Source organism: Lepidochelys kempii, chromosome 1 (genome assembly GCF_965140265.1).
Source record: "Lepidochelys kempii isolate rLepKem1 chromosome 1, rLepKem1.hap2, whole genome shotgun sequence".
Lineage (NCBI taxonomy): Eukaryota > Metazoa > Chordata > Testudines > Cheloniidae > Lepidochelys > Lepidochelys kempii.
The window spans coordinates 254,830,039-254,856,142 of record NC_133256.1 but is presented as its reverse complement, the minus strand read 5'-3'; positions in this window follow the sequence as shown (position 1 = coordinate 254,856,142).

Here is a 26,104-nt window from a genome sequence, read left to right as displayed (position 1 = left end):
TGGTATTCTATTATTGTTTAACAGTGCAATTAAAATGGCAATTAATCAGGACTTTTAAAAAAATCTAATTTGTTTTGTGTTAATCAAATGCATTAACTGTGATTAATTGTCAGACCTACTGAAAATTATTTACCTCCTTTCTCAGTTACATCACTTATTACTGTAAATTATTCACATATGAAATTCTGACTTCGTGAAAGAAAAAGTTGATTCTTATTTAACCCAAAGAAATGAATTCTCCTTCAAACTGAGTCATTCTTTTCTCCTATTTGGGTACCAGAGTCTCTGAACGAGGGTATGTATTACTGAAAAACTACACATGCCTAGCATGGTAAAGGGTTATACCATCATCTTTTGCCCTGGATTATTGATAGGGTAGCTTCTAAACATCCTCTTTCCTGACTTCGTCTGTTGCAGCTCATCTGTATACAATGAAGACTAATGAGGATGACTGATGCTGTCAATTTTTACACTTCTGAAAGATGAGAGACAAGGTCCAATGTGACGGTGAGCAGCAGTCACACTATGGACCACATTGTAAATAAGTTCCCGCTTCAATCATTTGCTGGTGGCATCTCAAACTTACACCAAGATTCTTCCAAAGCTATCTACTGGCTCACTAACTTGATCTTGGTTATCTAAGCCATCCCACATTCTCTCTCGTGCCATAAGAAAAAAAGAAGAAGAATGAGGATGAAGTGAGAGGGAAGATGGCCAAAGTACTATTGGCAGAAGTGCCATGTGAAGTGAAGAGTTTCTTCACTTCATCCTTTGCTTCTGGAAAGCCTTGACCAGCAGGATTCTTCTGGGTGATTGACAGCCTGGTTAATCTATATTGTCTCCATACCATAATAGTTACATTTTCCTCACTGCAGGGAATCTTCAGTGAGATGGTTCAGAGCTGTCTGCTGCTCTGGTGATGGAACAATGCCTGCAGGAGACAAATGTTTCATCTTCTCTGCTTCAGTCTTCTGGTGTGCCACTCACTGAGCTCTGCAGGAGCCGGGGAAGCTGTGGCCCAAATCCCAGGAAACTTGGCCACATCATTCTTGTTGAAGGCCAGAGTGGAAGGCACTGGGACCCTGCTGGTGGAGGCTGTCCATATCTCTGTAGGCTGGTGGATCCAGTCACCAGCCTGGGACAAACAAACAATCGGCCATGCCCAGTTCAATTTGTAGCCCTTACCTCAGGGATCTCTTTATTTTTTACCACAAAAATGGAATTGTAGAACAATAATACAAAACAACAGTCCTGTTCTCCACTGAGAGTGTGAGGCCCTTTGGCCTCTGAAAGCTTAGCTTAATGGGCTGGACATTCCCCAGCTAGGGGGGTTTGCAGAGCTTGCCACCGAAGACCATACTCTAGCCCTCTCCTAATCCAAGGCTCCCACTTAGAGCTAGAGCTGTCATTTATATTCCTAAGCTGAGAATAATCAAAACCAGTCACCAAATGCTGTCCAGCTGGGTCCATAGGTGCTGGAACTAGGGGTGTTGGGGGTGCTGTTGCACCCCCTGGCTTGAAGTGGTTTCCACCATATCCAGGGTTTACAGTTTGGTTCAATGGCTCTCAGCCTCCCTGCCCCCCTATAAAAATTGTTCCAGCACCCCTGGCTGGGTCAGATGATTCCCAGCACCTGCCGGCTAGGCTCCTCTCCAGAATACAGGCAGCCCCGCAGCCCTTTGAGGGGAAGAGCTCCCTGTTACACTCTCCCTTAGAGAGGGGAAAGTACTGGCAATTTTTAGGCTGCTGCTCAGTAAATCATCTCTTAACACAGACATCCTCATTAATCCTCAATCTGGGGTTCACTTCCTGTTTTAGGGAAAAGTGGTTGAGAAAGTTGGAGTTAGGCAGCTAGGGCAACATACAGGGGCTTGAATTTTCCTTGGCCTTGCTCAGTCTGGTTTCAGGACTTGTAAAAAAAACTCCATTGGTTGTATGAGCTGATGATGCTCTAATTAGTATTCATCTGCCAGTTTCCCCCCCACCCCCGGCCAAGGACAGTTCTCCAGCCGAGAACAGCTGGAACACAGCAGTGTTCTGGACACACCTTCATGCCTCTGTCATAGGGGCTCTAATGAGGTCTGGTGTAGGGCTATTTCACTGGCTCTGCAATACTTAGGGAAACCCCTTACACTGGAGGTATTCCCTGAGGCCAGTTCTGCTGGTTGTTTGGCTCCTTTATGCTACCCCATTATTGCAAAAGGACCAGGGTGGAGAGCCTAATCTGTTCCAGGGTGTATACCTGCCTTCTCTTATGTTAGCCTCACCATTTAGGGGGCTTGCTGAATCCCCAGCTGCTCCTGGGTGCCCACATAATAGCAGTGACCAGGTTGCTTTGTTTTATCTGCATCTGGTAAAAAAAAAAAAAAAGGGGGGGGGGAGCCCTTTCATCTCACCTTGCTACAGTCACCTGGGCCTTTCACCCAGAGATCCGACTGCTGTAATGTGTACTACAAGGGCCTCATCTTAAGGGCATTCCAAAACGTAAATTTTCTGTGTATTGAGCAGTACTAGACACAGCACTGCAATGGAGGGTATAGGTCAGGACTCTTTAGATAGGGGCAAGTCCAGACTTCCACTTAAACTTTATTTTCTACCCATTCTGAAGTTTGGTTGCAGTAATGTTTGTTTGTAAATTGTTATGCTTTGGTGAGGCATGAGAAGTACATTTTTGAGAATATGGAAAGTTGAGGATTAAAGATGTTTGCAAGCTAAATAATCCCCCAAATTATATGTATTTTACAGTTTTACTGTGTCATTTTTCAGCCCATATGTTTGACTTAGCAACAGGTTTGCAGATCTCCCAGTATCATATACACAGACCATAGCTCTTTATACACTCAGGAATAGGGTAGCTTTAAATCAGAGCATTTCCCACCAAAAAGAAAATTGTTTAAGAATCATCTTCTTTAGGGACTAGAGCTGTCGAGTGTGAAGGGATCGAGCTAGACAAATCAGTTTTATTATAATGGCAAGTGTCATGCCTGTTTGCTACCATTCTCTAGGATCGCTATAGAAGTTTTTAGAAGAGCTGGGAAAAATAAAGGAAAATAAAAATAAAAATGATTTTTTTTACTTCAGTAGTTGAATAAAAAATAAGAACAAATTTCATTTTGGGTCAACCTGAAAAGACAAATTTTTCATTTTCTCTCGGTGAAACAAAAAGCAAAAAAACTCCAACTGTTCTAGAGAGAATGAAATGTTTCATTTTTGAGTATATTTTTTACCCTTTCTTGAGGGGGAGGATTAGTTAAATTTAGCTAAATTTTGAAATTGAAACATTATTTCAAAATGAAAAGTCAAAATGTTCTGATTTTTCCTATTATTTTGGTTGAAACTATTTGCATATTTCAACCTGAATTCACAGTTTTGCTCACCCACGAAACTACTCACTGAAAAAGAAATTCACCCCGCTCTAGTCTTTAGTAGTCCTCCAGGGCCAGAGTATAAGAGAAGGAAACTCAGGGGTGAAATGGGAGAGAGGGTGGAAAGGTGAAGAGAGAAGGAAGGGAACATGGGAAGAGGAAGTGGGGACTAGAAAATGGGGACCAAGTGGAGGGAATGAATGGGAGGAGGTGGGGACTGAAGATGAGAGCAGTGGAGAATGGATAAGCCTAATATGTACCGTAGAATTTCAGAGTTACAAACACCTCAGGAACGGAGGCTGTTCATAACACTGAAATGTTTCAGAGTAACAGCCGTGTTAGTCTGTATTCGCAAAAAGAAAAGGAGTACTTGTGGCACCTTAGAGACTAACCAATTTATTTGAGCATGAGCTTTCGTGAGCTACAGCTCACTTCATCGGATGCATACTGTGGAAACTGCAGCAGACTTTATATACACACAGAGAATATTAAACAATACCTCCTCCCACCCCACTGTCCTTTGGATGAGCTATTACCAGCAGGATAGTGAGTTTGTGTGTGTGGTTTTTGGGAGGGGGGTGAGGGGGTGAGAGAACCTGGATTTGTGCAGGAAATGGCCCAACTTGATTATCATGCACATTGTGTAAAGAGTTGTCACTTTGGATGGGCTATCACCAGCAGGAGAGTGAATTTGTGTGGGGGGGTGGAGGGTGAAAAAACCTGGATTTGTGCTGGAAATGGCCCAACCTGATGATCATTTTAGATAAGCTATTACCAGCAGGACAGTGGGGTGGGAGGAGGTATTGTTTCATATTCTCTGTGTGTATATAAAGTCTGCTGCAGTTTCCACGGTATGCATCCGATGAAGTGAGCTGTAGCTCACGAAAGCTCATGCTCAAATAAATTGATTAGTCTCTAAGGTGCCACAAATACTCCTTTTCTTTTTACTGAAATGTTTGTAACTCTGAACAAAACATTATGGCTGTTCTTTCAAAAGTTTACAACTGAACATTGACTTAATACAGCTTTGAAACTTTACTATGCAGAAGGAAAATGTTGCTTTCCCTTTATTTTTTAGCGGTTTATGTTTAACACAGTACTAAACTGTATTTGCTTTTGTTTTTGCTCTCTGCGGCTGCCTGATTGTGTACTTCCGGGTTCAGTTGAGGTGTGTGGTTGACTGGTCAGTTTGTAACTCTGATGTTCGTAACTCTGAGGTTCTACTGGCCTCTTTATCGAAACCCAAGATTTTTGTCCGGAAGTTACATCTTTGCTGCATGATCTGCACTGGCTTATGATTACTTTGCAGGTAGAATTTAAGAATGATCTATAAAACAAGCCCTAAATTGTTTGGGACCCAACTATATGATGGATCACCCCTCCCCACTCAGGTAAGGTCATGGCAGTTGCGAGGCACTGGAGTCTCATACACCCCTGGTTTCCTCTGGAGGGCGCTGCTGTCAGGGCATTCACCATGAGAGGAGTGCGGATTTGTTAACCTTCGATTCGTCTCTGTTCTCCTGGTTGGAGCTGGGTGAGGGATCTGAGTTGTTCAGTGTGGAGCCTCCTGTCACATTTATTTTTATGGGCGCATTCTATAAGAGCTTGTTAGGAGCACTGAGGACTGTGGCTTGATTGTGTTCCATTTTTGCTGTGTTATTAGGTTGGCTACGTTATACTGCAGCCTCCTTGAGAGTTCCTGTGTTTTAGCTGCATTAAGGATATCTATCCTAGTTGTGGTTTTAATTTGGCCCAGCACCTAGGGCTCCGAGAGGCACTATATTAAATCTAACGAAATAAAATACATGTAATGTGGCTGTACTGCCTTTGTTTTCTTCCCCAAGTTGGAAAGTTCCCCCTTCCCCCTTTTCTTCAGAGATCTGGCTCCCTGTTAATGAGCAGCCTTTAGACTCTTCTAAACACACTGACTTGGCCCCTGTTTTCCTTGACTCTGTGCCAAGCCTATTACGTGTGTTGGCGTAGCCAGGGAAACGGAAGAATTATGATTTCCATTTGGCATCTGCTGCTGCTTAGTCTAATTTTCACTGGTTTTGAAATATAGCAATTGCCGTTTGGTTTTGGTTTTCCTTTGCTCTCTCTCAAGCCCCCTCCCCTCTCCCAAACACCACAATAAACCACTCCAGTAAGAACCCCTTTCTTTTTGTAAAATAGGGACTCATTTGTTCTGGGGTGAAATTTCATTATCCAGAGAGTTTTGCTGCAAGGGCGATAATGAGGTTACATCTAATCAGAACACACACAATGCTTTACCATTAGCGCCGTTTCACTACTTCGGAAGGAGTGTGGTGGGGGTGCGGGGCAGCTGGGAGCCAGGGATACCAAGACATTCCTTTGCCATGCTGAGCAGTGCGGCCAGTGGGTCGGACAGAGGGTAATTGGGGATTGGTCCTGCTTTGAGCAGGGGGTTGGACTAGATGACCTCCTGAGGTCCCTTCCAACCCTGATATTCTATGATTCTATGATTCTATGATACTCAGAGATGGAGAAGTCTAGCGAATCAATGTGGCATTTGTAATGCATTCATGGCTGTAGGATCTTTGTGCCTCTACCCCACAATTAAATGTAGGGGTAAGGGTAGAGTAGTCCAGGAGGTGCTGAAAGATGGCTATGAAAAGTTGGGGTTCCTGTCTTCCCTGCTGCTGCTCCCAATCTTTCTTCTTCTCAGGGAAAGGGGTCATCCTACATAGGTGACCTTCTCTGCCCTGCACATAACTCACCCAGAAGGTAGAGTCTGTAGAACACCGGGTGGTAGTTTTGAAAGTGTCTGTTGTCTACACAGCAAAGAAAAGCCCGTGGCTGGCCCACACCAGCTGACTTGGGCACGCAGGGCCATTTCACTGCTGAGTAGACTTCCAGACTCTGGCTGAAGCCCGAGCTCTGGGACCCTCCCAACTTGCAGGGTCCTGAAACCTGGGCTCCAGGCCAAGCCCAGACATCTGCACAGCAGTGAAAAAGCCCCACAGCCTGAGCCCTGCAAGCCTGTGTCAGCTGGCCCGGGCCAGCCGCGGGTGTCTAGCTGTTGTGTAGACACACCCTAAGTGACACAAATGCAAAACAGGTCTATCACTCCAATTCTAACCATAAGACTACACTTCTGCTCCACCAACCCGTTCCGCTGCGAGAAAACCTAAGGGGCCCTGACATAACTTGACATATCTGGGCACTCTGTTCCTTTCAAAATCTTTGCTAGATATTTAGATCCTCTCCTTCAGGCCATACTCTGGCAGCGCCAAGCGTAGAAAATCCATGCATCTTTTTTCTGTTGTGGACTCCTCCAGTATGAGAGAGTCCTCCGTGGCAAAGAGTCCATAAAGCTGGCTCCTACACCATCCTGCTCCTACTCCTAGTTCAGGGGCAGTGTACAAAGCAGGGAGGAGCGTGGAGGGGGCAGAACTAGAACGTGCTGTGCTCTGGCTATTCCTGAGTGACGGATGGGTTCCCTGGGGACCATTGCCAGCTGGTGTCGGTTAGAGCAGCCCCAAGTCTGCTCTAACTTTTGCCTGGATTAGGACTGGGCCAAAACTGTGCAGAGAATCAGGGAGTCGTAACAGACTTCCCGATGGCCTCCCTCCTTCTCCCCTCTCCCCACCCCGCACATCTGCTGCACCCAGTGGATCTGGGCTATAAAAACCAATAGTATGCATCCGTTGGGATATTTGCATTATAGAACAAGACATGGAGACAAAATTAAGGCTGGGTGGGTGGTGTGATAGTGTGTAATGAAGGATTATATGGCCATGAGGGAACTGGCTACAGCTGCCAGCTACAGAAAGGAAAGTGCTTTATCATTTATTACCAGTTTGCTGCTGTTACGATTAGCTAGTACTTTGTGCAGCTGGTGGGGGGGGGGGAAGGAATGTTTCCACGCAACATAAAACCGCCACATGGTGGCTTTCACCAAATTTGCATAAAAGGGAAAGGGAGAGGCGAACCCACCCTTCTCAACTGACCAGCCTCACAAGAGTTTTGCCATAAGCCAATTGGCCCCTTATAAGAAAACGCCTCATTTGCTCTGACTAGAACAACAAAGCAGCGTGACGTTTGAAGGAAATTCTGCACAACTCACTAACGTCAGGCAAAGGGGTCATTTGAAATTGCTCAGGAATGTCCATTCCTAGCTGAAACTCACACAACGCCTGCTCTGGCACCCTGTTGCCCTTGTTTCAGAGATTCTCTCTCCTCCGCAGCTGCTCCCGGCACTGTGCGGGCCTGGGGACAGGGAGCGATTCTCAAACTACAGACCCTTCCCACCCAGTCCAATCTGCCTGCCAGCCAAGGCCAAGCCAACAGTCCATTTTATTCTCTCACCTAGGGGGAAGGGGGAGTGGGTTCAAAGGTTTTACTAAATTCCTCTGTGTGGATTTATTTGGGGGTTTTGGGGTCTTTTCTAATATTTTCCTATTTTTTTTAAATAATGGCTCCAGCACAGGTGTCTTTGCTGAGGGGAATCACAATCCTACCATATTGAGCATCCAGCCCCACTATGCTCTGGGTAGTGGGACAAAGACTGTACCGGCAACGTGGCTCACTATCAACTCCACCCTCCCACAGGCTGCTCTCAGGCCCTTTGAAATTCCTCCCCTCCTGCAGGAAGGGGCGGCTCCTTGGTGTTATTCAGCGGAATTTCCCTCTGCCCAACAGGCACAATCTGAAAGGGACAGAAATCAGTACCCCAAATACCTTGCTTGGCGAGCACTTCCTTCCAGGAGGGGTCAAGTCAAATCAAGCCATTATGGAATTGATCCCTAGTCAGCGTGGTGCTCTGCCCAGGGCTGGTGGTGGCTAAGCCACTACAGCCTCGGCTGACAGAGCTGGTTCGTCTAGATGTGGCAGCAGAAGGTCACTGCTTTTAGAACTAGACATCCCAGGTTCCAGCCCCCACTCCCAATGACCCAATCAGGGCACAGCATTAGAATTGCTGCAGCTACTACAAATGAATGGAAGCCATCTCACTGCAGGGACCATCTCTCTCTGTAAAGCACCATGCACTCCTATGTCTAGCTATTACTTAGTCCTGCCTTGAGTGCTGGGGACTGAACTAGATGACCTATTGAGGTGACCTTCCAGTCCTACACACTTCTATGATTTTATGTCACACTGCATGCAAGTGTTCATGAAATATTTGTCATTTGGCCAGGTTGGTCTGCGTTCCCTCTCTTTGGTGGCTTTAAGAAATGTACATTACTAAGGAAACCTCTCAGATCTGACTTGAAGATCAATGGAAGTAACATCTGATTGCCTGCTGGGGGGCTGATTCTGGCTCTTGAGGTTTTTTTCTCCTTTATCTTTTTGTAGCTCTTTCTTAACGCAGGTGAGCAGTTTAACTTTTTTCAGCTGCAAGCAGGAACCTTTAGATAGCAGCATAAAAACAAAGTTTGATGTAATTTGTGGGATGAAGAAAGTAAAGGTGCAAAGCAGTGAATGGGCTTGGGAATAGTTCTTTTAAAATGTAATAAAAATGCAGGGTATATACCTAGTAAGCAGTTAATTTCTGTATACCAAGAGGGATGCTGTAGTGGGTGAAACAATTAAGGTAATTTATAGCATACCCATAAGGCAGTGTTTCCCAAGGTATGGGAAACTCTTCTCTCACCCCCAAGGCACCAAAAGGGCTACCCAAGGAGATGTAAATAGATGTTTCAGTCGGTCTCCGGAGTTTCAGCTGTCAATTAAAAAAGGGGTAAGTCCCCAGCTGTTACGCCTGAAGATAATATGAAGCAAATATAACCAGTGCAGAGGCATCTTGCCTGAATTTGCAGAGTTCCTGAAACAATAGCTCTGAGTTTGAACTGCCCGAATCATTTCATGGTGCTAACTCAGATGCCAATGATAATATTGTAAATGTCACCCTTGTTAACTATTATACTGATCATCAAAGCTTGTGAAAAGAGAGGACGTTTCATATTATGATGATCTAGGCCAGTGTTTCTCAAAAGGAAGGGTGTGTGTGTGTGTGTGTGTATAAAGACTGTGGGGAAGTGGGGGGGGGGAGAAGAAGATTTATAAGCCTATAACACACACCATGGTTGAAGGAAGGTGTGTTTGTTTTCATCTTGCTGAAAAGAGGTTTAGTGGTCACAAGTTTGGGAACCATTAGTGAAAGGAGAGATTTCTAGGGGGAATATTGTATTGTCAACCCAAGCTTTCAAAAATCACAAGTCAGGCCTGCCCAAACCAAGCTATGCTAGGTTTAAAAATGAGATTTTTTTTAAAAAATGATCCATGTTGGGGTCTTTTCATTCACCTGCTGCATTTTGATTTTCTCAATATATGATAGCTCGAAACTCACTTTAAAACAAACAAATAGCTACAATTCTCACATCATAAAATGTCTCTAAGAGCCAGGGGGCCTTAAGAAAATCACCAAGAGACCACACAATAAAATGGTGAGTGTTGGTGATGCTGGGAATTCTCATTTGCATGAATACTCCCCCCTCTGTCACAAGGAGCAATATAACGCTCTAGATTAAGTTTAGAGCTGTTATTCATGCAAAAGAAGCCTATGGCAATGGGTGGTATCAGGAATTGTGGAGGGTGCATGAAACAAGATGTACTGGAGAATCTACTAGAGCTGTTTCTTCAGCTCAGCAACCATTACATGGATGTCCTGTGTCCCACGCTCCTACTTCGATCTGCGTCTACAATGAGACTATGTCTACACTTAAATTGCTACAGAAGCACAGCTGTAGCACTTCATGTGTGCCCCTGTAGCCTTCAGTGTAGACATCACTGGAGCAATGGGAGGAGTTCTCCCATTGCTGTTGTTAATTCACCTCCCTAAGAGGTGGTAGCTAGGTCAACAGAAGAATTCCCCTGTCAACCTACTGCTGTCTGCACAAGCTGTTAGGTTGGCTAAACTACATCACTCAAGGGTATGGATCAACCTAGCTTTTTAAATGTAGACCTGATCTTAAAAACGTTGACTGATACAAGTCACATCAGTGTAAAACCGCCAAAGTCAGTATATCGCTCATGTGCGTACATACCTGACTGCTTGCGTCAGCACTTCATGTATGCACCAGGAGTGCTTGTGTCAATGCAAAGTGCTATGCACTATGGGTAGGTATCCTAGTGTGCCACTCACCACCCTCCAGCGCAATGCCTTCTGGGCAATTTTTGCAGGGCGTGGTGGGTCACAGAAACCACATGCGAGGGGGGCTGGGAGCAAGGGGTCATGTTCTCATCATGCAACTTGCTCCATCCCATAATACCATACCTATCCCGTACGTTTTGTGCCATTTTTTAAAAATTCCCACAAACTCACAGGGCATTACTTGCTGTCCAGCATCTTTGGACAGAAGTACGAAGCCTGCAGAGCTCAGCACCACTCTCATGCGCATGGCAAACGCAGAACAAATGATCCTTTGGTATTTGCAGAGCTGCAGGAAGCAAACAGGGGAAATGACTATTTCTTTGAGGTCAGCTTTTGCTCAGGGGCATAACGAAAAACAATTCAAGGTTGTTGCTGGTGTTCACAAAGCAACTGCAGACAGTGGAGTCACACTTCTGGGCCTGAGAAATGAGCACTGACTGATGGGCTCACTTGGTAATGTGGGTTTGGGATGATGAGCAGTGGGTTCAGAACTTTCAGATGAAAGCTCATGCTCAAATAAATTGGTTAGTCTCTAAGGTGCCACAAGTCCTCCTTTTCTTTTTGCGAATACAGACTAACACGGCTGTTACTCTGATTCCTGGAGCTGTGTGCCCAGCTCATGCCAGCCCTCCAGTGCAAGGACAGAATGAGAGCTGCATTGACAGTTGAGAAGCAAGGGGTGGTCGCACTGTGGAAGCTTGCAATGCAGGATTGCTGCCAGTCAGTGGGAAATCATTTTGAAGTTGGAAAATCCACAGTAGGGCATTAATTGTATCCTGTTGTGCAGGACTGGAACTCTAGGCAATGTGCAGGACATAGTGGATGACCTTGCAGCAATGGAGTTCCTGAACTGCAGTGGAACACATACCTAGTTTGGCACAATCCCATCCTGCCACAGAGTATATCAACAGAAATGGATACTTTTCTATGGTTACCCAAGCACTGGTGGATCTCCAGGGACCCTTCACTGATGTCAATGTGGGCTGGTCAGAGAAGGGGCATAATGCTCGCATCTGTAAGAACTCAGGACTGTTCAGAAAGCTGCAAACAGGGACATTTTTTTCTAGATAGGAAGTTTACCACTAGTGGTGTTGAAATGCCAACAGTGATCCTTGGGGATCCAACCTACCCCTTGTTCCCCTGGCTCATGAAGCTGTACACTGGGCAGGAAAGATTCTACTGTTTCATCGGGTGCAAAATAGCATTGGAATGTGCTTTTGGTAGACTGAAGGGATGCTGGTGATGTTTACTCACTAATTAGATCTCAGTGACAAAAATATCCCAATAGTTAGAGCTGCCTGTTGTGTCCTGCATAATATCTGTGAGCCAAAGCAGGGGAAATTGCAGCAAGGGTGGAGGAGGAGGGGATGTCTGCTGACTTTTAACAGCCAGACACAAGGGCCATTAGAAGATCTCCACGCGGAGCTATGCAGGTAGGGGAGGCCTTGAAAGAGCACTTTAATGGCCAGCCACAGTAATGTGCTGTGCTGTACAGTGGTCTACCTGGCCCTGAAGTTTTGGGGGTTGTTAGGATTTATGTAATGCTTGGTGTACATGTATGAATATCTCACTGTCTCTTAATTCACCTATTAATGAAGCCGTACTTGATGTACATTTATAATTATTATACTGTGTTTTTCATTGAACCTATGAGTTCTGTGGTCCTGTTGCATTACAAGTAATGTGCGCTCTGAGTAGCACTAATGGTGTATGTTAAGATTAATTTATTTCTGAAAAATAATCAAATTATTGCATACCAAAAACAGTGCAAAATAATAATGTGCTATTAAAAAAAACACAGTGCAAACGTATACAATACATTAATGGAACAGAACTTAAAAACAGAACAGTAGAAAACCTGTGTGTCAATTTCAGTGCATTTCTGCCAAACATACCTTGTCAGTGTATGTGAAGCTGCAGTTGTGTCCTTACTGTCCCCTAGCATGGGGTGGTGGTGTAGGAATGCGTCCCATGATGTCACATTGAATGGGGGACCTGCTGAAATGGAGTCCATTGACTGCAGAGGGAGGCAAGCATATGACTGTTGGACCTCGAGGTCAAAAAGCGTCTGCAGCACTTGCATTTGCTGCCTGAGAAGCTCCCTTATGTCCTGGTGCATCTCTCTCTCCTTTTCCTGATGGGACTCCTGGGCTTCTCTCCTGTCTGCTCTTTCCTTCTCCAGGCTGTCTGCTATATTCATCCTCCAGGACCTCTGGTCACAGTCCAGCGCAGCACTGGCTTACAGGATCTTAGTGAACATGTCCTCTCTAGTCTACTTCTTTCTCCTCCTCATCAGGATCAGGCGTTCCGCACATGTGGAGGAGGGATCCTTCAAGGCTGCAGTGTCAGTCGCTACAGATAAAACAGACAGATGTATCATTGTATTTATAGTCACAGCTGAAAGCAAAAGATAAGTTTCAGATCTCCTTTCCCACAAAAGTTTTACATAGGACATGCTTGACACCTCAGCTTTGGGGTGCTTTCTAGCTGCAGCCATGGTGAGTCTGGCCCAGCCGAGATGGGGGCAGGGGAAGGAGGAGGGAATTGTTTTGTTGTGAAAAACAATGAAATTTAGGCCCGTGTCCATTGATTTGACAATGAACACTGGCACCATTTTCCACAGGCACTGGTGATTTTTAGCGGATATCTCACTCCTGACGGCAGCAAAGGCACCGAGACCACAGCTGCTGCTGCTGTCCTGAAGCTGCCCAGGCCCATATGCTACTAGCCTGTTTAGTGCAGTGATGCCAGCTGAACTCATTGCAGAGTGGCATGGGAAAGTGTCCTGCCACAGAGAAAGAATTAAGGCTCCAATCCCTAGAAACCATGGGGAGAGGATTGCAGACTCTCTCTATGAAAGTTTAATTGAGAGCTGTCAGGAACATACAAGGGACATCCCTGCATACGTAAAGCACCTGCTCCACCTGGCCCCCCTTGCCTCTCTACAGGGGATTGAAAAACAGATAACTTTACCTCTGTTGCACAGCTACCTCTTCTCATATGAGAGAAACAATGAAAAATTGATTTTAAACATTGCAAGGGAAAATGCATGCACACACTTACCCAAGGTTCCTTCCCCTGGATTGGCCTCGTCTGTGCTTGGCTGGTGAGACTAGTTAGACAGCAGTGGAGTCTCTAACAGGTCTAGCATAACTAGATCTCCCCCTGCCCTGCATGTCCCTCCTCCTCTTCCTCCTTCTAGTCCCACCAGCCAAGCATCTACAAGGCCAATCCAGGGGAAGGAACCTTGGGTAAGTGTGTGCATGCATTTTCCCTTGCAATGTTTAAATGTAAAGATGGCACCTGGTCCATCCCCAAGTTAGCAGGACACAGGTATTGATGTTTCATTGTTTTACTCACTGTTCACAGCAGGTGTCTGTCTCAGGCTCCTTGGAGGCATCCATAGTGTCCTGTGGGGTCTTGAACAAGTATGGCATGCAGTTTGTAGTACAAGCAGCAGGTCTGTGGCTCAGCACCATATCTGCTGTTGGCCTCCCTGGCCTTGTGGTATGCCTGCTTGCAGTTCCTTCACATTCACATGGCACTGCTGCTGGTCCCTGTCACACCCTTTGCCTGCATCCCCTGTGCAATCTGCCCATAGACGTCACGTTTCTACAACTGCTCTATAGCTGTGTCTACACAGCTTCATCTCCCCACAGGCCCAGGAGATAGAATATCCCCCTGTCTACTCAGGGCAGGAGCATGTCTTGTGTGTGGAGCCACGATGGACAGTTACACACAACAAGGTGTTCACGCCAAGGTGGGTGATCAGGAAAAAGGCATTTCAAACATATGTGTGGATTTTAAAGGGGGATGGCTTCCAGTCTCTGTGACCCCTAGGCAATGGAGTTCACAGATGTGACCAGAGCAGTCACTGTCAGGTGGGATAGCTGCTGGAGAACTGTCGGGTTGACATAGGTCACACAGTGTCTAAACTTACACTACCTTGACCACAGCATGGTACCCATGGCTGAACATTGTTTGGGGAGGTGCGTGTTATTACATTGCTGTTACAGGGTGCTCATGTCAGCGGGAGACAAATTTGAGCACAGACCCACGCACAACTAGGTCAACACAAGACAACTTATTTCGACCCAACTCTATAGTATACACCAGGCCTTAGCCTATAACTAGCATGTTTGCCTCTGTATTTAATAAAGTGATGGGTAGAAAGATCCCAGCAATACCCTTTTCGCACAGAGCTGAGTGGAATTTCAGGATTATTGCCCTAGATAGAGACCTACAAGTTTTCTGGAGCTTTAAAATTAAATGGATGTTGCTACGGGAAGAGTTGGTGCAGAGAGACTGACTCACAGGCTCTCACTTATTACAAACACAAATCTTGGATGCAGCTGTCCAATTTTCTCTAGGCAGGGATAGGCTTAAATCTTTATTGCAATTTGGTTCACATGATGCAGGGCCTTCTTCCACTTCGGCCTATAATTGATCAGAAATCAAACCTTAGTGCAGTCTAGAGACTAGTTTAGAAGCATTTAAGCCTTTTCCTTCTAAGAGATGAAAGAAAGTAAAAACGGGAGGGCTGGCCAGGTTATAGTCAGCACTATACTCTGCACACCTCGTGTTAGGTATTCATCTTCACAGGATTCCCCAAACAAGCACTAACTACTTGAGAGATCAACATACACCATTATGGTCATTTGTTACATGTCCTGCTAAATCAGGTCCTCACAGGTGAAGTTAAATGCTTTTTAACTGTAAGTAGGGTACTCCCCTATGTTTCAAGGAAATAAAGGGCAACTATGGGAAAAATCCAGGATGAAGCTTATTTTTGTGGGACATTGCCCTACAGTGCTTTGCTCGTGGTATAAAATCACTTGTGTCACAGTACATGATCCTTTGTACAATTGGTACTAAACACAAAACTGAGAGTGACTTACATTAACTATAGAGGTTGGGTTACATTACATGAGGCACCAAATAAGGGACAATCCTTCATATAAAGCATGGGGTGGAGAGTCTGCCTGTCAGCTAGGAAGGAGATCAAGGTTCTTCCTGTGTCGTTTAGCAGCTGAGGGCACAACAAGCAACTACAAAATGAGTGGAGCTGCATTCGCTGCCTCTCCTTGCACCATTCTCCTTCTAGATGCCAGTGGATGTCCCTAATGGTAACCCAACTTAGCTCCTGGGTCTTGGAAGGTATATAGAGGAGAAATAGACTGTAGGTGTATGTACATATATTATATATAAAGCTTTTCATGCCACATTTTTTTAAAAAGGTAATTTTTGCTAAGTCACAGACCTCAGTCTGTTGCTGCCTTCTTCTATGCCAGTTCCCCCAGCTGTTCTGGGAGGTGCCTAGTAGTGTCCCAATATGTCCTGGGAAATCTCATATGACCCAGTTTGTGGTGGTGGTTTTTGTCCCTGTTATTGCATGTGCATCTTGGAATCTGAAACCTGAAGTCATGACACACATTCAGTCTAATAATGGAGAGCCTCAGATGAGATGACATGTTACCACAACATGGCGGGGGGGATCCATTTTTGCCCCATGTGTACTTGGGACCCCACATCCCAAACACCCCTCCTTTAGAGGAGGCCTGTGCCTCCATGGAATGCCAGCGATGCATTCAGCTTGCCTTCCAAACTTGTCCACCTTTTCAATCTTCATTTACTAACTGCATTCCACCATCCAGCTCAATGGAAAGCTCAGTCTTCTGTCTGTTCATTTCTGCTTCCTGTTGTGAGACACCCAATTAAGTCCCAATGTTTCCTCACTTCAGAAAATGGATGATGCAGTAGTTATAAAATCTCAACTTTGTGATATATTTCATATCAATATATGGCACCTATCTGCACAGTGGATAGTCACATCAAACCTCTTAGATTTCAAGTATTTAAGGTAAATGTTAAAGGGTCTCTCTTTCACTGTGCCCCCTCTCTCACTGCTGCCTTGTCTCCAGTATTGTTCCCTGTGCGCCTTTCAACTACCACAGTAACAAAAAGTTAAAAAAACAACAACCGCAAACTAACCCACTTTCTTGAAGTGAATTTGCTGAGTAACTGACTACCAAAAACTGGGTAACAAGGTAAAAGTCAAGTTTCAGGTGGTTTCACTTTCTGGGCAAAATCTGTTTCTGCAGCCAAGGTTGTTTACAGCGTATGGTGTCATTTACCAAAGAAAAAAATTTAGACCCAGGAATGAGCGGAATATATCTTTGCAACAGCATCTCCCCTAATAGTGCCATTAAGGGTCTGAACTAGAACAGAGCTGCTGCAATGTGTTCAAAATATTATCCACTTCCTGAAAATCACACAGCCGATCGAAACACTTTCCAACCCTCATAACTCTTCACAGCTTTCTTTTTTTCCCTTTCTTTCACAAAACAATATGGGGTTTTCTTGGTTGAGCTGGAAAAAGACTCATGGCTTTTCAGTTCTCTGGGAATTTTATTGGCCAGAAACTTACTCTGCTTATAAGGACACTTTGGATCATTACACTGCTGTCAGTTGAAAATCATAATGGTAATTTAGAACAGCAGAGCACTGACCTAACTAATTACTCCTCACTACATCCTTTTTGGTAGGTATGTATCCTCAGCACTACCATTTTACAGATGAGGAAATAGAAGCATAGAAAGGGTGAGCTATTGGCCCAAAGCCACACAGCAAATCAGTGGTAAAGCTAGGATTAACTCAGGAGGTGTTGGCTGCCAGACTGGTGGTAAGACCTTTAGAGATCACCCTGTCCCTCAGAAAAAAAGAGCAACGGACATGCTCAATCTGCAGAACCACATTGAAAATGCTTTTGGACACCTGATAAACCAGACAAAATGGAGAAGGGGGATGGATAGAGAGATACAGAGCATTTTATTTCCAGGACAAGCTTGATTCCCAGCTGGGTTGGTCTGATAGATAGTAATGGTTTTGGGTTGCCAACAACTGCTTGGTGGACTATGTGAACCAAATTGGTGATCGTGGTTTTACATGGAATGGGGATTGAACTATGCAGTCATTAGAGCTGAGAAAATAATTCAGAGTGGTTTATATATAGTATACTCAGTGAGTGCATGCTTTTCCAACTTGCAGAAAGTCAGGGCTCGAGTTGAGAGAGACACAGTGGGGTGCAACATGTCACCAACCTCTCCTAAGAGGAGACCCCCTGCTCCAAAATCCCAGCTTTCATTTTTAGAAGACCTTAGCCCTAATGGATGTGAAGAAAACATTCAAAATTTGACCCAAGCATTGTTGATGCAATGATGTCCGCCTTATTGAGACTTTGAAACAAATCATTCTGAAAGGGATTAATTATACCTTTTCATCTCAATAGGGCATTAACCCAGATGCCCACTGACCACAATTTCAGTGTCAATTTCACTATGGATCAAAGCTGAGAAAGGAGAGAGAAGGGAGCCTATCATGCAGATCTTCATAATTCATTGTGGGTGAGGTCTCATTTTTCTACCAGAAGAGGGTTACAATGGGAGATACCACTGTATATTTCCCCCCAAATCAAGAAACCAAGTGAAACTAAAGAGTGGGGCATCTGAGCTTCACTGAGCAGTAGATGAGCTGAGCCCAGGGGTGTTTCCAAATTCTGTCAAGAGGAATGTGTGTGCAGGATTGGGATTTCCTCTCTGTTTGACTTTATTAGAGCTGGTCTGAAAAACTTTGACTGAACCATTTTCCATTGGAAAATGCAGTTTCATCAAACTGCTTCACAAAATCATGCCAAGTTCACTGAAGTTTTGCTTCAGAGAAAAAAGGGAAGAAGTTCTGACAATGTGGAAATATCCAATTTTTCTTCTCTCTTTTTTCTTTATAAAATAAAGTTAAAACCAAAATGCAATTTCAACCAAAACAAATTTTCCCCAGAATTTTCTTTTGCAGAAAATTTTGCAATTTCTGGGTTTTACTTCTAATCAGAACAAAAAGAAATTTCAAAATCTCAAAATCCTCCATGAAATTGAATTTCCCTTCTCCACACAGCTCTACAATTTACCCAATGATATTGTGGGTGAGTTTGTTTACTCTGTGGATTCATCATAAACAGTTCATTGCAAGTAGTAGATGCTTGCCTTTTGGAACTCCAGCCATCTTCGATAGCATTGTTTCTGTTTTCTGAGTGGATGAATGTAACTCTTATAATGCTGGGGGTGGGTAGGTGTGAAGAAGCTGTGCTAAGGAGAGGTGGACAATAAACAAGACTGAAGAAAAGAAAATTTTAAACCTCATCTTTTATATGCTACGGAGGCCTTGTGTGAGTCACAGTTCTTGGAAAATCAGGCTACTATAAATTTACTGGCCAGATGAAGAGCTTAATGCTCTCTTGTCACAGTCACACCGAATAATTGTATGCACACATGGTCCTAGCTGCCAAAGAGAACAGACCCTTTTCAAACCCATTTGACTATCTCTGTTCCAGGGCTCAATGGTTTAGAGTACCTTGAGTTCCTGCTGTGTTAAGTGTCCCATCTCCCTTAATACAGTAGTGTCCCATATCTCTGAATACAGCATAATAGGTGCTTGTAACTGGGTCACTGACAATTACTGCCATGTTCTAACTGACCTATAATTTTGTAAGTTGGTCATTTATTCATTATAGGCTGCTGAATTCAGGAAAAATACCCAGTTTTAACTTTGGCTTGTCCCTTAGAGGTGAACAGTAGGTCATCAGTGTTGTTGGATTGCAAGTGCTCATGTGCCCTTTTGACCTATAGTCTTCAGTAGATTAGAAAGAATTTTTTTTTAAAATTTGACATTTGTCTGAAGTCAAATAGCCCTCAGTCTAATATATTTTCTTTGTAAATTGTACATTTCTTTTGACAGGCACTCGTGCTGAGTGCAAGGCTTTCATTTTGGAGCAATTAAGATAATCTGAAGAAATCAGTTCTACTTATGAGCTTTTGCCCTAGATAACTATTGAAGATGTGGGTGTACTGAAAGATTCTAATTTTGATAGCTATGTTCACCCAAAGAGTGGACAGCTGTCAAATATATTCTGTCCATACGAGTAATCAGCACACAATGAAGTAGTCATAGCATAGGATGAAGAAATGTCTCAGACACATTTAGGCCCCAGGCACACAAAAGGTTAGTCATCACAAGAGGCATCAGAATAGGTTAGTTATCACAACCTGCCACTTCCACTACCCATGAAAACTCTGGTGTCAACACGACGAAAAGGAAGTTGACAAAAAAAGCACTGGAATGCGTTACCTAGGGAGGGGGTGGAATCTCCTTCCTTAGAAGTTTTTAAGGTCAGGCTTGACAAAGCCCTGGCTGGGATGATTTAGTTGGGGTTGGTCCTGCTTTGAGCAGGGGGTTGGACTAGATGACCTCCTGAGGTCTCTTCTAACCCTAATCTTCTATGATTCTATGAAATTGGAAAGGATTCAGAAAAGAGCTGCAAGACAGATTCAGTGAATGGAAAGACTGCGTTACATGTAGAGGTTTATGCAGCTTAATGTATTTATCTTATCAAATATAAGGTTAAAAGCTGGCCTGGTCACATTCTGCAACTACATAGTATGGGGAGAACATTTGTGGTTGTAGAGGGCTCTTGTCTCTAGAGGACAAAAGGCATAACGACATCCAGTGGCAGGAAGCTGAAGCTAGACAAGTGCGATCTGGAAATGAGGCACCTATTTTTAACAGTTAGATTAATTAGCCATTGGAATAACTCACCAAATGATGTGGTGGGTTCTCCAACACTTGAAGTAAGGACGAGAAGTATTAGTTCTGCTCTAACTGAGCTAGAAGCTATGGGCTTGATGCAAGAATGTCTGGGTGAAGTGCTACGGCCTGGGTTATGCAAGAGGTCAGACTAGATCACCACAGTGTTCCCTTCGGGCCTTCATATCTATGAGTACTTGTGAGCTACAAATTCATTTTCATCAAGCATTCACGTAAGCAAACTATGATCTTTCTAATGGGACTGAACACAAAGAGGGAATACAGCCAAAATTGACCAGACACTTGCGGATTTTTTGCAGTATTTATCAAGTTCTAGTAATCACCAATGTTACAGTTTCCTCTCCCACCTCCAGAACTGGTCCATCCAGTGCACTGAAATATGGCTGGGTGTGAAAAGCTTGTACTGCCACAGGTCTGGCTGAAGCTATTCAGTGGCTAGAGAAGGCTTCAGGGTCCAGAGCCTCCAAGCAGTGGCCATTGTCTGGAGTCCTCTGCTCTGTTTCCCTGCTCTGGATCCTTTGGTTTGACCGTGTGACCTGCATCCCAATCCCTGATTTTACTTTTTTGTCCCCCCGTGACCCTGTTGATTTCTGGGGTCCATGACCCCTCCATCTCTTGAGCGGGTGGGCCTTGTGTTGCTTTTGTGGATTCTGCCCATGTAACATGATAATTGGGATTGGTGGTAGTTACCGCAAGGCAAAGTGGTCTTTAAATGTTTTTCTTTAATGACAGGCAAATGTAAATTAAGGCCTGCATTCCTCTGAGGTAGTATTAGAAATGTGATACTAGAGGGAGCTGCATCTAAGGAAACAGTCACCTTTTTTTAAAATGTAGAGAAATTAAGACTTCAGTCAGTGACAATAAAATATTCAAAGTAAGGCCCAGCCCTCCCTCTCAGATCCAGTCTTTGAACTAAATAGGGTGCTGCTTCTTTCAATGATTCCCTCCCCCCCACCCCCACCCCCACCCCCACAGCACTCCTGTTGGCTTTCTGCTCAATTAGGTAACATTTTGAGGGGGAGGGGGAAATGCAATTTTTCATCCAAAAAATGTAAATGAAAAATGTTCATTCCACTCATATATGCAAATTATCATATGCAGCATCTCACTTCCTCCTTCACACAACCTTCCTATTATTTGTAACACCCACTCATTATGCCTTGGCTTAAACTCAGCTGGGCAAGGACCTTATCTTACTATATGTATATAACACTTAGAACCATGTGACCTCCACTGTGATTTTGTATTATGGCAGTGCCAGAAGTCCCCAAAGTTTAAATAATGTTTGGATTGTGATTACATGGTATCTACATTGGGGATAACCAAGTTATTTGAGCCCTCTGTAATAAAGTCATTCGGACTGTTCCTTTTCATTCCCAGCAATCGTTTTTCTGTCCTGTTAAGCTGATTCAAGAAACACTCCTTCTGCTTTGATTTTTCCACAATTCCTCTGTGCTTATGCCCTTTTTCTTTGGCTGCCCTCACACTCACTTCTCCACACTACCTCCTTCACCCTCATTTGGCCTCTATTATTTGTATGATCACAGCACCTAGGAGCCATCACATCAGTCATCAATGTCCTTTTTTCCATTTGGATTTTCTTATTCTGAAGATGGTACATTGCCACTGATGTATATTATAGAAGCCAGCTGAAAACCTGCAAAGAGAAACCACCCAAATAAAACAGAGATGAAAGGTAATGGCCTGCATGTTTTATTTACTGGAAAGGAAACCTGCAATAATTTTTCTCACCTTTCTTTACAACTCACAAGCTCCCTTCTCCTTGTTGAATTTTTAAAGCTATAAGAGATGGTGAGAGACAATGGAGCTCTTTCAACTTTGTTGGTCAGAGTAACATACAAATAAAGAAAACATGGCCTTCTGCATAACTGATGCAATTTTAATAGACAATTAATAATTAATGCTTCAACACACAACTTCTCATCGGGGTTTGAGTCAGCATAAGACAGACGGGGTTAGTGGCTCAAAAATACAAGCAGACATGTTCTTCAGCATGAAGATTAGCTCTTTTCCATGTGTTTAGGTTTCTGGAGGTCAGGCATGAACCAGCTGTGATGAAGAACACAGCCTTCCAGTTTTACTATCAAGCTCAGGGGCAGATCAAGACATGGATGTGTAAACTTACATGTACAGTATTGTCAGGGCTTTGTGCGTTCTACATTTCTATAGCCACAGAACTGCCCTTGGAATCTACCTATTGTTTGGTGAACCATGCTCCAGAATCTAAGGGTGTACATATAATTTCAAGCAGCTTAATGCTTAAGAAAAAAATATTTAAAAACATCAAGCAAGTGTAAACCAGAGCGGTGTAGTGTTGCCTCTTCAGTCAACCTGAAACAAGAACTCAGATGTTCAGATGTGTGAACTGTCTGGTTCATGTCAGTTGATTACTAATTCTGAAACCTAAGGATGACCATTTCATTGCCACCATTGTTAACTATTTCACTGCTGAACATTTAAGTAGAAACATCCAGCTAATGTATTTATCCCACAGTAATGAACTGTGGCTCACATCTCCTTTGGTGCCAAAAGGCCCAATTTCTCCCTCCTCAGCTGCAAAATCTCTAACATTCCTCCCAATAGTGCATAACTGCCTAATAGAAGCTATCAAAACAAAAATTTGCAGTGCAGTGTGTGGTGTGGACAGCAAAAAACTGAATTTAATGTTAAAGTAAGTATCACAGGCTATTGTATTGAGTGTATTTTTCATTCTCATATTTAATTCATTAAATCCATTATTTTTTAATATAAATTAAGAAATTCTGTGTGAGGTTATCTACTGCATAAGAGCATTGCATGCACTCCAGGTAATTTTGCCACAGCATTTAGCTCCAGTTTGTCACTGTGTGTACAGGGCTGAAGATTATACAGTGGTTTAGGTATATAATACAGGACAACAAAATCTGGAGATTTGATTATACTCTTTTGCATTTATTTCTATAAAATAAAAAGCTATTCTTCTGTGTTTGATTGGTCTCTTTCCTTCCTTTACTGTGTTAACCTTTCCCTCCAATGTATATCTGCTGTATCTGTTCCTCCATCATTTTCATTGTCTTTTCTCCCCTCATTTTATTGTTTTATGTTCAATACAGATTATGCTTTTTAGTTATTTTTCCTAAAGGACATCATTGTTCTCTCTTCAAGACACTTTCTAATTCAGCCTCTTCCCTTTGTTTCTTTTTTCCCCTTCCATATTTTCCCTCACTCTCCGGTAAATTCTTTTCTTCCCTCTGCTTTTTCCCTCCTCCTGTGCTCTGTTAGTCTCACTCTGATCCCCTTAAGCATCTACCTGTGCATTTATAAAGGCACCCGTCACACGAGCATGTAGGTGCTAAATGTGCTATTGTTAGTATCATATGTATGTCCAGGATAGATAACTGGAACATGCCCATCCATAATATTAGTGCCTGGAGCATTCAGCACAGGTAGATGCAGTCATCCATCCTTGAATACAGGTGTGATTGTCGCAGTAGAAAATATGAAGTGAAGAACTGTGCAGAATCCCTCTGGACAGAAAAGTACAGAGGCTTCAGGTGTAGTAAACATAAGCGGGATTTTTAATTTAGGATGCCTGGGGAACACAGACCCTGTAAGTTCTTTAGCTTATAGACTGAAGACCACCTCTTATGCTGCGGAGTGACACCACACAGGACCCACCTAAATCCTGGCCTGGATTCAGGTCTCATAGAATGGATTCTCCACTGTGATCAAGATAAGGTATGGCCGAGAAGTGCCCACAGACAGTAGAAAACTAGACAAATACCAAATGTGTCAATTATAATAGGAATTCTCAAAGTTCTCATGGTGTGGACCTCATCTTGTAAGAGAGACTGTCTCCTGTACCACCTTCCTCCTGCTCATTTGTGACTCAGCGGTTTCCCTCCTCCCTTCCCATTTCCAAACACAGACCACCTGTCCCCCAAGTCAAGGTTGTATAACATGCCTGTGGTGACTCCAGTATTGTTCATCCTTGTTCTCATTGAGCGAGTACCTTGTGACCAGACAGCGTTCCAAAGAAATTACCAGACTGCATCAGATCCACAGTCCATCTTGTCCAGCACCCTCAGCCCAACAGAGGACAGCACCAGATGTTTCAGAGGAAGCTGCAGCAGGCAGATGAGTGAGGAGATCTGCCCTCCATGAAGGACTCACCCTGATCCCTAATAGTTAGAAATTGGTTTAAGCCCTGAAGTATGAGGCTTAGTATCCCTGTCCCTTCTTTAAAAATAAATTCATTAACTGTTATAACTCTGGATGCATTAGGAAGCTCTTTGAAATGGCTGATTCTGCATTATAGATAGACCCACTGCAAGGAGGATGCGGGATTAATGCACATTCAACTCTGTGCAATTCCCATTTCTCCATACACAAATTAGGGTTGCCTGTTGATAATGTTTAGCAAGGCAACATGCATCCGAAAACCACACAGACTAGCTGCCACCATTCCCTTGTAGATGAGAAACTGCAATTTCTTTTTCCTCACTCAGGGCCCAGGCAAGGACTCAGCTGCAGGCCTGGAGGTGAATATGGAAAGTAAGAAGGGAGCTAATTAGCAATCCTTTGACGGAACACTGGAGGGAGAAACAAAAGGACTGGGAGCGGTTATGTATTTGTTGCTAGCGCATTGGTTCTCTGACTTAAAAAGTGGTTCTGAGGAGAGAGCTGCTGGATGTACAATACCCTCTGCCCACCTCCTCACTGGCAGTAGCCCATTGGGATAGGTCCCCAGGAGCTAGGAAGAACAAAATATTGAGCCAAATGATGCATTCTGGTGGGGCAGGAGGGGGGTGGGGGAGAATCAGTTTTCCAAATACAGAGAGAACAGCAAATCCATGAGCATAAAACTTTTCAGTTTGCTCTCAGAGCTCAGATCCCAGCACTGCTAGGAAATAGCTGTGAGCTGGAAATACGTTCTGGATAATTACATGCAAATAAGCACAGCGTGTATCCTCCTTATCTTACAGTATTCTGAAAGCTAGCCCTGCCACAGCTTGGAAACCTGCCCTAGGGTAATCTGGGCCTGGTGAGCTACCGTGGTTGTTTGCTTCACCCCATTAGGGCTCACGAGCTGTATGATAGAGGTACCCAATGCATCAAGGAGAGTACAGTCACACCCAGGGAGTGAAGATGAAGGTAACAAGTAGGGAAACAGTTTTACAGTTTTAGCTTCCAACGTGTGATGTGGGTCGCAATGGAATTGTGAGATGCTGCAATTTTATTTTCTATGCACTGTAACTTCAAAGGCAAGGAAGCGGTCTGCTTGGGACAGGGACTGTGCGGTCAGGAAATTAAAGAGAAAATCTTGCAGAGCGATGCTCGGCTTTCCCTCGTCTTGCAAGAGAGAAGTAGATATACAGAGTGTTCTCCCAACTCGAGTCTCAAATCTACTACCCTCTCTGCATTCAAATCCCTTCCTAAGACTCATTTCTTTAGCAACACCTACAAGAAAAGAAACCACCACCCTATAAACGGAACGATCTAAACTGAGTAAATGCATAATCTTATGGGTGTAAATTGTATCATTCAGCTCCTTATTGTTGGTTTCCCCTCATCTGCCACATCTAAAATTAGACTACAAACTGGGTGTAATGACAGATTTACTTGCAGTATATTATTCTATACATGCTATATAGAATTCCAGGCATACTTTAGTTTCAACAAGAGAGGTCGGAACTCAAGCCTGTTTTTGTTTGTAGCTTGTTAAAGAAAATCACTACAAAACTACTTGACATTTAAGGTGAACTGTGATTCTAGATTTCATGACTGCAAGGATCTCCTCTTTCTTTTTGCCTTGTAAATCACCTAGCCCACTTCTGGGTGCAGTAAACTAAAGGAAACTTCATACTTGTTTTGTCATCTTTATTTTTTTCCACTTTAATAAAAAAGGAACATTACCTAGAGAGACAGTTCACATTGGCTCTAGGGAAGCAGAAGACAAATTCTAGGGAGT